Below are 16,568 nucleotides of genomic sequence, written 5' to 3'. Positions count from 1 at the left end.
AGCCACGTGCAGAACATAAGTTATAAAAGCTAGCTGGGAATGAGAGTACGCTAAAGCCTAAAGCTATCATAAATAAATATAAGTCTCTGTGTCATTATTCAGAGCTAGGGCAGGCATAGGAAGACTATATGGTTAAAATGATGATTATAATGATAATAATATTTTTGAAAATAGAAGTCCCACACATAGCAATTCCACTTCTGAGTATATATTTTATTTTGGATTATTTTGTTTTATGCACATAAGCTTTTCACCTGCATGTATGTCTATGCACTGCATTCCTGCCAGCTGCCCACAGAGGTCAGAAGAAGGTGTCAGATCCCATGGAACTGGAGTTCCAGATGTTTGTGATCCATATCATGGGTGCTGGAACTCAAACCCAGGTCTATTTATTGAAGAGCAGCCAGCGGCTCTTAACCACTGACCTCCAGGCCCTCAGGATTTTTATTTTTTAAGAAGTGAAAGTAGGATCTCACAGAGATATTCATTCATGTCTTAGTTAAGGTTTTAGTGCTGTGAAGAGACACTATGACCAAGGCAGCTCTTATATGGACAACATTTAAATTGGGGCTGGCTTACATGTTCAGAGTTTCAGTGTATTATCATCAAGGTGGGAGCATGGCAGCATTCTATTATCATCAAGGCGGGAGCATGGCAGCATGCAGCTGAAAATTCTACATATTGTTCCAAAGGCAGCTACAAGAAGGCTTGCTTACAGGCAGCATAGATGAGGATCTTAAAGTCTATGCCCACATAACACACTTCCTTCAACAAGGCCACACCCACTCCTACAAGAGGCCACACTTCCAAATAGTGCCACTCCCTAGGCCAAATATATACAAACTATCACAATACACATGTTCATAGCAGAATTATTCAAAGGCTAAGATGGAGAAGCAATTAAAGCGTCCATAGATGGATGACTCAATAAACAAGATGTGGAATATGTACACAACATATTCACAGTGTTCAGCCTTAAACGGAAGTGATCAGCACATGCTACCACACACATGAACTTTACAGATATTAGGAAAATTGAAAAACTTGGTCACAAAAGACAAAGCCTTCATAATTCCACTTATATGAGGTGGTGTGTGGTGTATGAGTGTGTGTGATGTATAATGTTGCTGGGGACAGCATACAATGACATGGACTGCCTGCAGTAGGTGTGGATAGAGACATCTCAGTAGCCCACAGCAGCTCTTTGTAAAAAGCAGTTATTCCCATTTCTCCTAACCTTAGCCCTGGACAATGGCTGTATAGATTTCAGTTGGCCTTGTTGTGCATAATTATTCTATTATATCTGACTTTCTTACTTCTTTCTCTTCCTGCTCTGGTGAATTCTGTGAAACTAGATGTTCCTTGATGTAATGATTCTTAAACAATTAAAAAAATTGAGGCATGGGGCACAGCACAGCACAGTCCTAATGGCCCAGGTGCATGCTATGTATTCTCATCTTGGAAACAATATAATAACTGCACAATGGTAGTTCCAGATTAATGCTTGACTTGCAAAGAAAGTTTGAAGAAATTATTAGAAAATGAAATAGAGGCAACACTGAGACCCCAAGAAAGGAAAAAACAATTGAAGTTATGAAATAAGTTGCACATTTGAGAGTGGTTCCTGGATAAGCAAGTATAGAATATGTAAAATCTTATATTAGTAAAACTAAGTCAAAGCACTGGGACCCTTAGGAGAGTCATTGTGTGCAATGTGCAGAAGCAGAAAGCTGGAGGAACTATTGAGTTAAGGGTCAACTTGATTCTTTCTGGCCACTGCCTGGCAGCTTTGCCCATGTCATTTATCATTAGAGCTTCACAAGAAAATGCAAGTAGCTGGCCTCGGAGCTCTGAGCTCTGAAGTATAATAAGTTAAAGTTTAAATAATGATAAGTTTGCAACTATTATTAATTTGGTTATAGGCCTGGGAATATGGAAGCCTGAAACTTTGCAGAACAATTGTAATTCTTGATTCTTTGTGGGACGTGGTTATTCTTTTGAATTTGATTTGGCAATGATTATACAATGTCTTTTTTTTTTTAACCTGGTTTTAAAAGACTGGGGCAAGAAAAAAAGCGAGTGAGCATGAGAAAAGTGAGTGAAGAGGGAATGTGAAGAGTGAGAAGAGAGAGAATGTGAGGCATGTATGGAGAGTGTGTGTGAGTGAAAGGAGAGTGCAGTGGTGTGTGTGTGAGATGTGTGTGAAGAGTGTGTGTAAGAGTGAAAGGGGAGCGTACAGAGGTGTGTATGAGTGTGAGACCTCAAGAAAAGAAAATTGCACAGGAGAAAAGCAGAGTGCACAGAAGAATGCTGGGTGTGTGCAGCCTCAAGCTGCGATCGAATGAGCAAGAGAGAAAGAGCAGAGAATGAGAGAGAAGAGAGAGAAACTTTAAGCCTTGAAAAATTGCCTGTTAGCTTGTACAAGTCTGTGTATATTTACTAAGCACCTTCCAGATATCCCTGCTTCCAGTTGAGAACGCCAATCCTGTGTCGAGGCTGGACCCCAGCATAATGTGAGTACATATGTATGTGTACTTGAAAGTAGAGGCCAGAAGTTGATGTCAAGTGTCTTCTTCAATTCCTCTGTCATCTTTATAGAGACAGAATCCCTCACTGAACCTTGTGCTCACCAACTGTCCAGAATGGCTAGCCAGTAAGCTCCAAGAAGCCTCTTGTCTTTGCTCGCACCCTGCATTGGAGATACAAACACACGTCAGTACCTCAAACTTAGTACACAGGTGTGGGTATCCAAACTCAGGTCCTCATGTTTGCATAGCAAGCACTTTACAAGCTGAGCCATGGCCAACCTCCTCTAGTGAGGCTTTTAACCTAGTCAGATTCATACAGGAAGAAGGCAGGGGCTAGGGAGCAAGGAGGAAATGGCACACTCTTGTTCAATAAACATAGTTTCAGTTCTGCCAGAGAGAAAAAGGGCTGGTGGGGTGTGCCACACACCACAAGTGCACAATACACAACTGAGCTGTGTGTGCATCAGATGGGTAAGATGGTAAGTTTCATGTTACATGTTTCCTATCACAGTCAAGAGTTAGCAATTTTTAAAAACTCTAAAGTAGATTTAAATGCTTAAACCTTCCTATTAAAAGAGGTGCAAAGACACCAGATAACATAGCTATCCCTTTAAAATTTAAGATTTGGGGCTGGAGAGACGGACAGGTCAGTGGTTAAGAGCACTGGCTGCTCTTTTAGGAAACCCAAGCTTGATTTCCAGCACCCACATGGTGGCTCACAACCTTCTGGAACACCAGTTCCATGAGAACTGGCACCTTCTTCTGGTCTCTTTGGGTACCAGGCACACACGGTGCAAAGACATACATGCAGGCAAAAATACACACACTTAAGAATAATTTTTAAGAGAAAAGTAAAGATTTGATGATATATCCACTATTGACAAGGATCATTAGAAATGAAAATTAAATACTACCAATAGGAATATGAGCTATGTCAATGGCATGAAGAAGAATGAGGCCCAAGCTGGGTGCGGTTATCCCAGCAACTAGAAGTCTGAGGCAAGAGGACCACGAGTTCAAGGACAGTCTGAGCTACAAAATGAGACCATGTCTCAAAAAATTCTAAAAAAGGCAACTCAACCTTATAGTTCACAAGTATTTGTAAATTGTTTATATTCTTTAACTCACTAAAAAGACCTCAAAAAACAACCTAAACAGCTCAATGCAATTTATACAAAATACATACATCATGCATACCAACAGATATTCCCGCTGTGGTTTGCCTTAAATGACACATCCTAGCACTGGGGAAACTGAGGCAGGCAAGCTCCAGGCCAGCCTGGGTTACAATGTGAGAGACCCTGTCTCAAAAAAACAAACAAACAAATACACCCAGGCATGGTGGTACACGCCTTTAATCTCAGCACTAAGGAGGCAGAAGCAGGCAGATTTCTGAGTTTGAGGCCAGCCTGCTCTACATAGCACATTCCAGGCCAACCAGGGATACACAGTGAGTCTCTTCCTTAAAAAAAAAAAAAAAAAAAAAAAAAAATGGGGCTGGAAAAATAGCTCAGTGATGCTGGATTCCCAGCACCCACCTGGTGGCTCACAATCATCTATAACTCAGTTCCAGGGGATCCAGTGCCCTCTTCTGACTTGTGTGCCAAGGATACACATACATACATGTAGGCAAAACACTCATACACATAAAATAAAATAAATCTCTAAAATTAATAAAAGAAATTCAGGGATGAGAAAGATGACTCAACAGACAAAGGTGCTCACTGCCAAGCATGACAACGAAAATTCAACCCCCTGGACCCAAACAGTGGGAGAACCAATTCCTTCAAGTAACCAACAAATTCATTGTTATGGCACATACAGACATTCAAACACACACACACACACACACACACACACACACACACACACACACACACGCACCACCCAAACACTCACAGGAACTAAGTTAGCTTCACTTTTCTATGATCTGGTTCCTCATAAGATACTCGGCTATTTTTCTAATTTAAAGTTTTAAATTACTGCTGACTTCTTATATTCATACTCAAGGACACTAGATATTTCACCATTTTCTCAGGAGCAGTTTTCTTACCTGCTGTCTCTGCCCTCTGCTCTGCACTGGGGAGGGCAAGCACTCTCCCACACATCCCCAAGGCTCTCAGAGGACAGGAAACTGTCCAGAGCTAACATTACCTTAACCCTACTTTTGTGAACCTCCCTAAGCATGAGTTGCAACACCACGGATGTGTGTTGGACTCCAGAGAAGCAACGTACAGGCTGGGTGTCTCAAGTACTACCCTGTGGTTAATAATGATAGCTCTCTCTCTGCATCTGAACCAGGAAACCCCGGAGCACTGCTTGGAAGCACTTAGGGAAATAAGCCTGGAAAGTGGTTACAGGAAACAAGAGCGATAAGGATGTCCCAGCGAAAGAGCTTAGAGGTTAACAGTAAAAAGATGAGGAGAAGAGGTACGGAGCTGAACAATGCCTGGTGTGCTGCTGGGTCTGACTCAGGGACCTGCATGCATTGAACTAGCATGCCACAATTCTGTCTGAGTCACTGTTCCATTGCTGTGAGCAGACACCATGACCAAAGCAACTTATAAAGAAATACTAGCAGGGCGTGGGGCCACAAGCCTTTAATCCCAGGTGGATCTCTGAGTCTGGGGCCAGCCTGGTCTATAGCCAAGGCTACATGGAGAAACCCTATCAAAAGTAGGAAAGAAAGAAAGAAAGAAAGAAAGGAAGGAAGGAAGGAAGGAAGGAAGGAAGGAAGGAAGGAAAGAAAGGCGGGTAAGAGGGAGAAAAAAGAGGGGTAAGGAGGAGAGGAGGGGGAGGGGGGAAAAATAAAGCTAGCAAGCACTACCTGGGGGCTTGCTTACAATTTGAGAGTTGGTCCTTGATCATCAAGGCAAAAGGTATAGCGACAGGCAGGCATATCTCTGGAGCAGTTGTTACTGTTTACACATAGTGGTATGGGTTTTTGAAACCTCAAAGCTCACCCCCAATGACACAGTTCCTCCAACAAGGTTACACCTCCTAATCTTTCCTAAACAGCCCACTTGATTTGGAATCCCAAACATTCAAATATATGAGCTTATGAGCCATTTCTATTCAAATCACCACAGACTTTTAGAGGCTATTTGTAATGAAAAATCAACAAAGCAGCCGGGTGGTGGTGGTGGCGGCGGAGGCGGCAGCAGCGGTGCACACCTTTAATCCCAGCACTTGGGAGGCAAAGGCAGGTGGATTTCTGAGTTTGAGGTCAGCCTGGTCTATAGAGTGAGTTCCAGGACAGCCAGGGCTACACAGAGAAACCCTGTCTCGAAAAACCAAAAAAAAAAAAAAAAAAAAAAAAAAAAAAAAAAAAAAAAAAATCAACAAAGCACTAACGTTCAAATCTCTACAACATGTGTTAGAAGTTAAAGTTATGGTAGTAAACGTGACCAAATTTGGGGTTTAAAACTAACAGACAAGAAAAAAATAAACTTCACAACTATTTTGACAACGTTCTGCTTGAAACTGGGTGCAGATCTGCATGCCAACAAGCTGGTACAGGCGCGCGCGCCCTTTCCTCCTCACGCTAGAAAAGATGCCACTGCAGTACCATGAGGGGAATGAACCACCATGAGGGGGAAAGGTGAAAGAATGTATAGGAACAGCAGAGGAAGGCCAGGGCGGCCACCAGAGCGGCATGCATGCCGGTAATGAGGATGTCCTTAGGGGCGGTGATATGAGCAGAAACAGCCCTCGCCTCCCAGCAAGTACTCCTCCCACCTTCTCAGTGACCTTTATGCTACAGGGATCCCTTTCTCGTGATCTATTTGAGTCCCTCTTGTTTATTTCTGTTTTAGAACAGCTGGTAAATGCAGGCATGGCAGTGCATGACTGTGATCCCGCTCTTCTTCAGGAGGCTGAGGCAGAAGGATGCTGCCCAATCCAAGGTGACCTGGCCTACCAAGTAAGACCCTGTCTCAAAAAATAGGCAAATAAATAAAAAGAGAGGTAACTGACTGACAGCGGGGTATTTGGAGTTCTCTAGGTAACTGACTGACAGCGGGTATTTGGAGTTCTCTAGGTAACTGACTGACAGCGGGTATTTGGAGTTCTCTAGTGCCTCTCCTGGTCCTTGCCAAAGGATCTTTTCTTTTTTTAAGATCAGGTCTCATGGGAATGGAGAGCTGGCTCAGTGGTTAAGAGCACTAACTGTTCTTTCAGAGGTCCTGAGTTCAATTCCCGGCAACCACATGGTGGCTCACATCATCTGTAATGGGATCTGAAGTTCTCTTCTGGTGTATCTGAAGACAGAGACAGTGTACTCACATACATAAAAATAAATAAATATAAAAAAAAAAAAGATAGGGTGTCACGTGGAGTGGAGGCACAGATTTACAAGTGTAGTGCTTGGGAGGTGGGCAAGCAAGCATGAATCATATGAGACTAAAATAAAAAATAAGTTTAAATCTTCAAAAAAGCCAGGCAGTGGTGGCACATGCCTTTAATCCCAGCACTTGGGAGGCAGAGAGACAGGCAGATCTCTGAGTTCGAGGCCAGCCTGGTCTACAGAGTGAGTTCCAGGACAGCCAGAGCTATACAGAGAAACCCTGTCTCAAAAAAACCAAATAAAATAAAATAAAATAAAATACTATCGGAACTAACAGACAAAACATCTAAAGAAATCTCAGCACTCAGAAAATAGAGGATCAGGAGTTCAAAGTCAGCCTTGGCTACATGTGACACAGTCACAACAGCCTTTCCTCGGCCCCCACGAAAGGAAAACTAAAGGAACGCTAACTAAGGAGAAACATCCCATGTGCATGCCTCAGAAAACATTAGGATGAAAGGCTGCCCACTGCAGATGAGTGCTCACCGACCCTGAGTGTAATAGCTCACGTCTGCAATCCTAGCGTCTAAATGTCAGAGACAAGACTGAGGCCAGTCTCAGCCATTTAACGGGTTCCAGGCCAGCCTAGAACATTTATATTCAGATACATACCTTTTGCTAACAAGAGACCTAATATAGCCAAAACAATCCTGAAAAGGAAGCAGGAAGAAGGGCTCCAAACCTGCAGCAACGACACGCAAGGCTCCAGGCGCACGGGCAAAGGAAGCCGGTATACGGATCAAGTAAGCAGAATGCAAAGTCCCAAAGTAAACCATGCTTCTGTGGTCAGATAATCTTTGACTGTATACTGGTTAGTTTTTTCCAACTTGACACAAGCCAGAGTCATCTGAGAAGAAGGAAATTGAAGGGAGAAAAGGCCTCTATCAGATTGGCCTGCAGGCAAGGCTGAAGAGCAGCTTCTTGATTGAGGTGGAAGGGCCCAGCACACTGCTGATTGCACTCTCTCTCAGCAGAGGCTTCTGAGTTCTCTAACAAAGCGGGTTGAGTAAGCCATGGGAACGAGGCAGTAAGCAGCACTCTTCCATGACCTCTGCCTCAGCTCTGGCCTCCAGGTTCCTGGCATGACTTCCCTTCATGATGTTTTATCACAACAATAGGAAGAAAGAGGGTGTCAAAAACACTGTGTGGAAAGAAGAACTTTCAACATATAGTGCTTAGATCAATGCCAGAGAATGCTCCCTTCTATCATGTATTAAAATCAACTCCAAAAGTCTAGGAAGTAGTTCAGTGGTAGAGTGCTTGCCCAGCAAACATAAGACCTGGGTTTAATCCCCAGTGTGCTAAAACTTAAAGCCCTCCTATTTAAAAAAAAAAAAAAAAAAAAAAAAAAAAAAAAAAGAAGAAAAGTAAATGAAAAAAGGAGTAAACTCCCATGCCCTCAGATTTAGTAAATGATTTTTAGATAAAGGTGGCAACAACATAAACAACAAAAATAACTAACCTAACCTTATGAAGAGTGTTCTGAAGCACAGGTCTGTGATCCCAGCTACTGAGCAAGTGAGACAAAAGGTGACCAAGTTCAAGACCAATCTAGGGCATCCATCAAGGAGATCCTATCTCCAAACCAAGACCGAAAGGCTGGAAGTTGCCAAACCATCACAGCCACCACATGACCACAACGCTTCTCTGTCCTCTATCGAGAGCAAAGAAAAGGCTCCTAAAACCAAAACAGAGCCCAGTCCTATAAAACGCTCACCCGGGACAAGGCCCTAGCTACACATTTAATAAGAGACTTGTTTACATTTTATATAAGGAACTCTTACAACCCAATTCAAAGAGGCAAAGGATCCCCAACAGATGTTTCTGCAAGGAAGCTACATGGACTGTCACAGATATGGTGGCTCTCAATACCACCACAAATCAGGGAAAGAAAAGACCAAAACAGGACCACATTTCCCAGGAGGCTGGAGGTGAGAAGCAAAACGCTGGATAAGAAATGTTGACAAAACACAGAGACTTTTGGTGCACGTGAAAACTGGTACAGCATCTCCGGCTGTTTTTATGCAACCACAGAATTACCCCTTGACTCAGATTCTGCTCCCAGGTACACATCCAAGAGGAAGAAAAACCGCCATCACAAAAACCTACGTGTGAGCATTCATAGCTATGTAAGTCACATAGCCAAAAGGAAACCAGTCCCAAATTCCATCAGTAGATAAGCAGATAAACCAAACCTGGTCTGTTCACACAACAGGAACATTTTAAAAGAATGACATGAGGTTCTGACACACCCTATATGTTAGATAGTCCTTGACAGCGCCATGCTGAGAAAGAAGCTGGTCCCAGAAGTCCACATGTGAATGACTCCTCCATTTGCGTGGAAGTCCAGAACGGAGGCATCCACAGAGACAGGATGTAATGTAAGTAGGAATCTTAGGGATGGCAGAGAGAGCGAGGAGCCCCCATGGGAACAAGGAAGTGATAATTGACAGGTATAGTGGTTGATTTTTTTTTAAGTTAATGAAACTATTCTAAAATTGACTATGTCAACTGCCACCACCCACGACTGTGACCATACTAAAGACCACTGAGTTGTATACTTTGAATGGATAAAGCTTTATGAAACCTATCTCCATAAATGCTATCTAAAAGCCATGAGCCTGACCCATTGCATGCTTGGTCTACTATCCACAGCGCCCTCACCCCCTGAGGCACACAGGTCTGGCCTAGCTGAAGCTCTCCCGGAACCACCCATCCCTTGGGGTGCTCTCCTCCCTGGTCTGACCTCACCTTTTGCCTTCACCTCTTTTCCTAACCTGTCCCCTGTCTCCGGAACTCTCAGTGAGGCCAATAAGCATCCACATTCCCACCCCCTGAGCTCTGTTACAGATAGGCTCTGATTTCCCTCTCCCTCCTCAACAAACACTCTGCCTTGGTTTTGTCCGGCCAATCCCACAGCTGTAGCTGTCCTAATAGTGGCTACACAGTAATTCCCTCATGAGGCAGGCCGCGGCTTCCCCAGATGAGGCCTATTGCTGAGGTTCCAAGCAGGTATTCTAGACCCACCATCAGTGCAAAACATTTCCAGGAAAATTTGTTACAGAGTGGATACAGTGTCCCTTTGTTTGTCAGTCTCCACCATTGAGCCAGACCCACAGGCATCCACGCTTATAACCTACAAAGCTGTGAGAATTGAAATGGCCACTGGTAAAAAAAAAAAAAATGCCTGTTAAATACAACACATTTGTGGTAAACCCTGTAGTCTGAAAGAAAGAGGCAGCCGGGCAGTGGTGGCACATGTCTTTAATCCCAGCACTTGGGAGGCAGAGGCAGGCAGATTTCTGAGTTCGAGGCCAACCTGGTCTACAGAGTAAGTTCCAGGACAGCCAAGGCTACACAGAGAAACCCTGTCTTGAAAAACCGAGAGAGGGAGAGAGAGAGAGAGAGAGAGAGAGAGAGAGAGAGAGAGAGAGAGAGAGAGAGAGAGAGAGAGGGAGGGAGGGAGGGATGGAGGGAGGGAGAGAGGGAGAGAGAGAGAGAGGAAGAGAGAGAGAGAGGAAAAGAGAAAGAGAGAAAGAGAGAGAGGGGGGCAACAGTGTAAATGCTGAGTCGGGGACATCCATGATGCAGAATGGAAAGAGCAGCCATACCCACACATCTGAAGTGTAATTCCCTGACATAAGAACATTCATGTGGTCATTCTGGATACTGCCTAGCCATTCTGGATACTGCCTAGCTGTGCCTCACTGAACACTGCCCAGCGCTCAGCTAAATTTCTACCCTGCTTTGGTCTTATTTATCTTTGAGGACAGGCTCCCTGGATGCCAGAAGTCCTCTTCAGGTAGGCTGACCGATATTTTTGTCAGGTGGCTGTCAGGGTAACCACTAGACAACCTCGTTTGTTTGTTTGTTTCTCCATGCAGTCCTGGCTGTCCTGGAACTAACTAACTCTCTCTCTCTCTCTCTCTCTCTCTCTCTCTCTCTTTCTCCCTCTCTCTCTCTCTAGATCAGGCTGGCTTTGAACTCACAGAGATCTGACTGCCACTGCCTTCCAAATGCTAGGATTAAGGGCAGGTGACACCACAGCCCAACTCTCTCATTTCTTTATAACCCTGTGCATGCACACACACACATAGGGCTATGACAATTGACAACTGCAAAACAAAAAAATAAACATGAAAGAGACAAAAGAAGGATGAGAAGCCTACAGTTGCAGAAACTCTCCACTGACCCCCAGAAATGACATTCCTCTCTTTTGTTAGCCAGTTCCTCCCCCACCATCACCCACCAAAGGTGGAGAGATGGATGTACGAGCTTTAAGCTCTCTTCCCCTATTCTTAGCCAAGAATAAATGTCTCCTTCACTGCTCAGTTGCTGTCACAGGTTACATGATCCGGAGAAGGAAAGGGGAAAGACTCAGCTGTGGGAGGAGGCTCATAACACAACATATACTTAAATCCTTATATATGCAAAGACAAAAAGTATACATACAGAAAAGAAGGCTGTACACCAGTGTAACAGAGCCAGGGAATTATCCCCTCTAGATTATCAAAACCTTAAAAGCCAATATTACTTTTGTAAGTTAAACACCTAATTACATATTGGCTAGAGAGATGGCTCAATTTTTAAGAACACTTGATGATGTTCCAGAAGACCAGAGTTTGATTCTAGCACTCACATGCTAGCTCACAACTATCTGGAACTCCAGTTAGAAGGGATCCAATGCTCTTTTTTGGAATCTGTAGGCATTGCATATACATAGTGCACAGACATAAACACAGGCAAAACACTCATACACATAAAATTAAAATCTCAAAAAAAAAAATAAGGTTCTCGTAAAACCAACATAAAATATCCACAAGAATAAAAACAGCTGCCACGTCTAACTCCTGGTCAGCACTGTACTGAGTATTCTGTGCACTGCCTCTCTCACCTCTCGTAACTGCCTGTTCTACAGATGGAGGCTGAAGCTCAGAGTGACTTGGTTAAGGTCACCAATTCATCCACAGAAGTTAAACCGCCTGCCACAGACGGTCGCTGTGCACTCTTAGGATGCTGGCTCTGCTCACTAACTGTCACTGATGGTCACTACACACTCTTAGGACACTGAGTCTGCTCACTAACCAAGTGGGGGGCTTACCCTAATTTTCTCATCCCAGGTATGGGCCAACAAGATGGCTGCCAACAGTAAGAAAACTGATCACCAACCCTGCTGAGCTAGGGCCAATCTCCAGGAGAGAACCAACTCCTACCAGTTCTCTGACCTCCACATGTAATAGCTCCACTGTGGTGTGCATATTGCACCTCCAAACACACACAAAAAAATACAATTTAATATTGTTGTTGTTGTTGTTGTTGTTGAAAAAAATTCCCTCTGTGCAATCCTGGCTATCCTGGAACTAGATGTGTAGACCTGGCTAGCCTCAAACTCACAGAGATCTACCTGCCTCTGCCTCTCAATTGCTGGAAATAAAGGCATGTGTCATTATGCCCAGCCTATAAGATACATTTCCTTTGTATAACTTGTCTTGGGAGATCTGATCACAATAGCTTAAGCCTTATCTGGTAAACACTGAATTACAATCTGCCTCCCCACTGAACTATAAAGTCCAAACAGCACAGTTCCTCTCCATCCTTGTTTGTTTGGGAATCTCTAGTCTCTACCTTCATAGTAGCATACAGTGGATTCCCTGTCACATTACACTGACAAAATGGTGGTGAAAAACAATGCCCAGAAGTCATTCATCCAAGAGCTTAGGGCACCAGACAAACAAAGCATAAGGTGCCCAGTAGTCACCATGTGTTGATACCCCAAGGCAAAGCTCATCAGAGCACTTCTGACTACGATGAGTCTCAGGGTCTACTCAGCCACTGTCTGGTGAATCTGCCTAGACCACTGCTAAGTAACCTCTGGCCACCGGTTCCACCCCTACTTGCCTGTAGCCTTATATATTACATAAGAGCCCAGAGCAGAATCTGCTTCTACTGTTATTAAGCAATCACCAAACCAAGGCAAGAACACCTCAGACGTAAAGCCTCGTCATTAAGAAGCACATACAATTACCACTGCTAATGTCTGTAATTAGGCTTTACACAGACATGGAACCACAGGCTGCAAGGGTTGAGGAGCTGGGGCTTGCTCGGCCTCTGACCACTGAAGACATAACTGTTGTTTAAAAGATGATGTAATTGCACCAATGTGGCAGGCTTTCCCAGAAATCACACTGTGCTGGGATTCTGGACAATCTGTGTTACTTTCAGTTCTGAAGACATGTGACTTTAGGTCAATTCCCTTAGCTAAGAGTCCCCAGGTATTACCTGCTCAAGGAAACAGAGTTCCAATTGTTTACCAAGATACAATGCCAAATCTATTAATTTGATATAGATATCAAAACATCAAAGTTGACAGCTTCAGAATGCAAGAATTATAGTTTTATATATAGATTACATATTTTATAATTTTTTTTTTTTTTTTTTTTTTTTTTTTTTTTTTTTTTTTTTTTGGTTTTTCGAGACAGGGTTCCTCTGTGTAGCCCTGGCTGTCCTGGTACTCAGTCTCTAGACCAGGCTGGCCTCGAACTCAGAAATCTGCCTGCCTCTGTATAATTGATTTCTTATACAGGAAAACACTCATCTGATTTGTTATGCCTACTAGCTATCTTGGAATTAAAATATTATCAAGTATTATGTGCTTTTAAAAAGGGGAGATGGCTTGGTGGTTAAGAGCACCTATTGCACCTACTGCTTTCATAGAGGCCCTGTCTCCTCACAGCACCCACACGGGCTGACTCACAACAACCACCTGTAACTCAGCTCCCAGAGTCTGGCCTCTGGCCTCCTCAGGAACTCACACATGCAGACCTGCACAGCTATTCCATGAAGCTGTAGCTGTCCTGGAACTTGATATGTAGCCTAAGCCAGCCTCAAACACACAACACCATCTGCTCCCTGGTACTGGGGTTACAAGTGTGAGCCACCATGCCTGGCTATAGGCTAGACTCTCTGAATACTGGCATTCCCATGAGCATACACCATAGCTCGTTCTGCACTTACACACCCACAAACCACTCCTCAGAACCCAGTTAACACTTTTGTGTGAAGTGTTCTTCTAACTCATCATAGGTGGCTTCTGAATATTTGGCTGTTCTGCCTGCTGTTCTAATCTGATATTCCCTTCCCCAGGATCTTTCTTCTTAAAACGCTTGGGGCAGAGGCAAATGCAGTCCATGTGCTTTGCCTCTGACACTAGGCAGTGAAAGTGAAAGTAGGGACAATTAGGGGAAACTTCAGAACAAATATAACACTTTTCTCTTCCAGGATCTGAACTGGGTTCCCAGCACACATGCCCAGTGGCTTACACCCACCTAGAACTCTAGCTTCAAGGGAGGGGAAACTGTCATCAGGCCAGCACAGACCCTGCCACACACACATAGGCATTCTCTCTGTCTCTATTTCTCTCTGACTTTCTCTGTCTCTGTCTCTGTCTCCTCTCTCTCTCTCTCTCTCTCTCTCTCTCTCTCTCTCTCTCTCTCTCTCTCTCTCTTTTGCACACACACACACACAAAATGAAAACAAATCACTAAAAAGAAAAAGGAGAGAGGAAGGAAGAGAGGGAGAGAAGGAGAGATGGAGGGAAGCAGGGATGGCTCAGTGGTTAAGGGCACTTGATGATCTTCCAGAAGACATGACTTGGTTTCCAATGCCCACACCAGTAGCTCGCAACTACCTGTAACTCCAATTCCAAAGATCCTGCAAGGGTACCTTCATTCATTTACACACACACACACACACACACACACACACACAATTAAAATAAAATAAATCCTTTTTAAAATCATAGTTAAATCTCAGGACTCTCTTACAACTGGCCAGTAAGACAAGGAATCTGCCCGATGTATTTTAAACAAGCCTCCCTCACCACACAGCCACTCAAACACAAAACACAGACACTCAGCAAGCCAAGGCACCAACCTGTTCACAGGATGAACTTTGAAAACACAGCCTAGGAAACAAGCCATCCAATAAAGCAAAAAGGAATAGCGTTTGGAAAAAAAAAATGTATGTCTACCTCTCAGGAGTTCTTAGGGCCTGTGGCTTTGTTTGCTCATCAATATGATGACAGACTGGACATCCCAGGGTATTTTGTTCTTACACAGCTAACCCGCCTGAGCCTTGAGAAGAGGAAGGAGGCGGAGACAAGCAGGGGGTGTGGCTTGTTACAGGAATGATTAGGCAAAAAAAAAAAAAAAAAAAAAAAACCTAAAGGCAAACTGGTTTCTTTTGTCTGTTGCCTAAGGGTTTAACTCTTGACTCGCAAGTGTCCTATTCCTCTGGATGTTCTTTTCGCACCCCTGTCAGAGGCCTTTCTCCACATGCTCAACAATCAGACAAAGTGAGAAGAACCAAACACAGAAAGTACTTCAGGCAAAGGTGAGCAGTAGCTTTGGGTGAAAGACTCTGATGACATCAAGTGCACTTCTTTACAGCCACAACAGTTCACAGGCACACACACATATATACATCCCACAACAAAACGTACACATCTTTAAAAAGGAAAAAAAAACAAAAAACAAAAAACAATTAGGTGCCATATGCTGAACGAGAAGCATGCATATCCCCATAACGCTCCAGACCGATCTCACCCAATTAAGTAACTTTCAACATTACACTTTTGTAAGTCACAGTTGGACACGGGGCTCTCCAAGCCAAAACATCAAAGTGTCCCCAGGGCGCCACCAGGCCCACAGTCAGTTGGTCGGCTCTCAAGGATAACCCAGAATAGGATCAGCAAGATGGCTCAGCAGATAAAGGCACTTGGGGCTGACCTAGGAGAAAAACTACTTTGGAAAGTTCTCTTCAGACCCCTGCACACGAATCCCGTGACTTGCTCCTTGGGCTCCTGCTACTGGGATGGACTGTGACCTAGAACTGGTGATGATCAGGTTAGGACTGACTAAAGAATCAGCTACTGCTAACAAGAGCTCAGCACCACTGAAGTGGAACTTTCTAGGCTTCACTGGAACAAGAAAGAAGTATTTCCCGGGGTCAACACACCAAAGCTGAAGCAGCCGTGGTCCGAGGGAGTCACACTACACCTTAAGCTGAACTTGGCAGGCGGTGTTAGAGTGTTCCGTATGCATTCCTGGTTTTGAAGGTACAATGGTTCAGAGAGAACATCTGAGGCTTGGCATCTCGTGTCGGGGTCAGAATACTATAAGTGAGGGTCTGAGGGGCTATTGATGAAGGTCAGTCTCTAGTTGCTATGGAGACCCCAGAATACTGGAGATGCCAAGACTATAAAACATCCACCTAGGAGAGCTGCAGATGGAGGTGGTCTAAGAGCCAGGCTTTGGGTGGGGTGGATGGCAAAGCTGGAGGGGCAGGGCTGCCCAGGCCCTTTGGAGACCAAAACCTCCAAGATGCCAGTCCTGAGTGGCAGGACTTGGATTTACACTGCTGGATTCTGGTTTTGCTTTGCTGTGACTGTTTCTGCGTCCTGGGTTTTCCCCATCCTGGCCCATGCACACAGTATGTTCACACTCACACAATAATAATCTGCACATTTTTTTTTTAAAATTCCAGTTCTTTTGGCTAGGCACGATGGTGTACGCCTTTAAATCTCAGCACTTGGAAAGCAGAGGCAAATGGATCTCTATGAGTTCTAAGCCAGCCTGGGTCTACATAGCAAGTTCCAAGCCAGCCAGAGCTATACAGTGAGACCCTGTCTCAAAAAA

At 44.1% G+C, this 16,568-nt stretch overlaps 1 protein-coding gene across 6 annotated transcripts in view; it reads right to left on the bottom strand.

Annotated features, from left to right (window-relative positions):
• Snx10 (sorting nexin 10) overlaps nt 1-16,568 on the bottom strand; it is a 67,707-nt gene that overhangs the window by 32,304 nt on the left and 18,835 nt on the right. The window contains exon 1 of one of the 6 annotated variants that reach the window (XM_031381902.1): nt 14,903-15,023. The exons of 2 other annotated variants lie outside the window; for them this stretch is intronic. The gene's annotated coding sequence lies outside the window, so the exon portion shown is untranslated. Of the gene's footprint in view, nt 1-2,630; nt 2,669-4,581; nt 4,657-7,485; nt 7,734-14,902; nt 15,024-16,568 lie in introns of those variants that run through there. 3 more of the 6 variants (XM_031381906.1, XM_031381904.1, XM_031381905.1) reach the window with 3 other exon arrangements.

This window comes from Mastomys coucha, unplaced genomic scaffold (genome assembly GCF_008632895.1).
Source record: "Mastomys coucha isolate ucsf_1 unplaced genomic scaffold, UCSF_Mcou_1 pScaffold20, whole genome shotgun sequence".
In the NCBI taxonomy this organism is placed as follows: Eukaryota; Metazoa; Chordata; class Mammalia; order Rodentia; family Muridae; genus Mastomys; species Mastomys coucha.
Note: the sequence above shows the minus strand (reverse complement) of the source record. Positions and strands in the feature narration are given on the sequence as shown.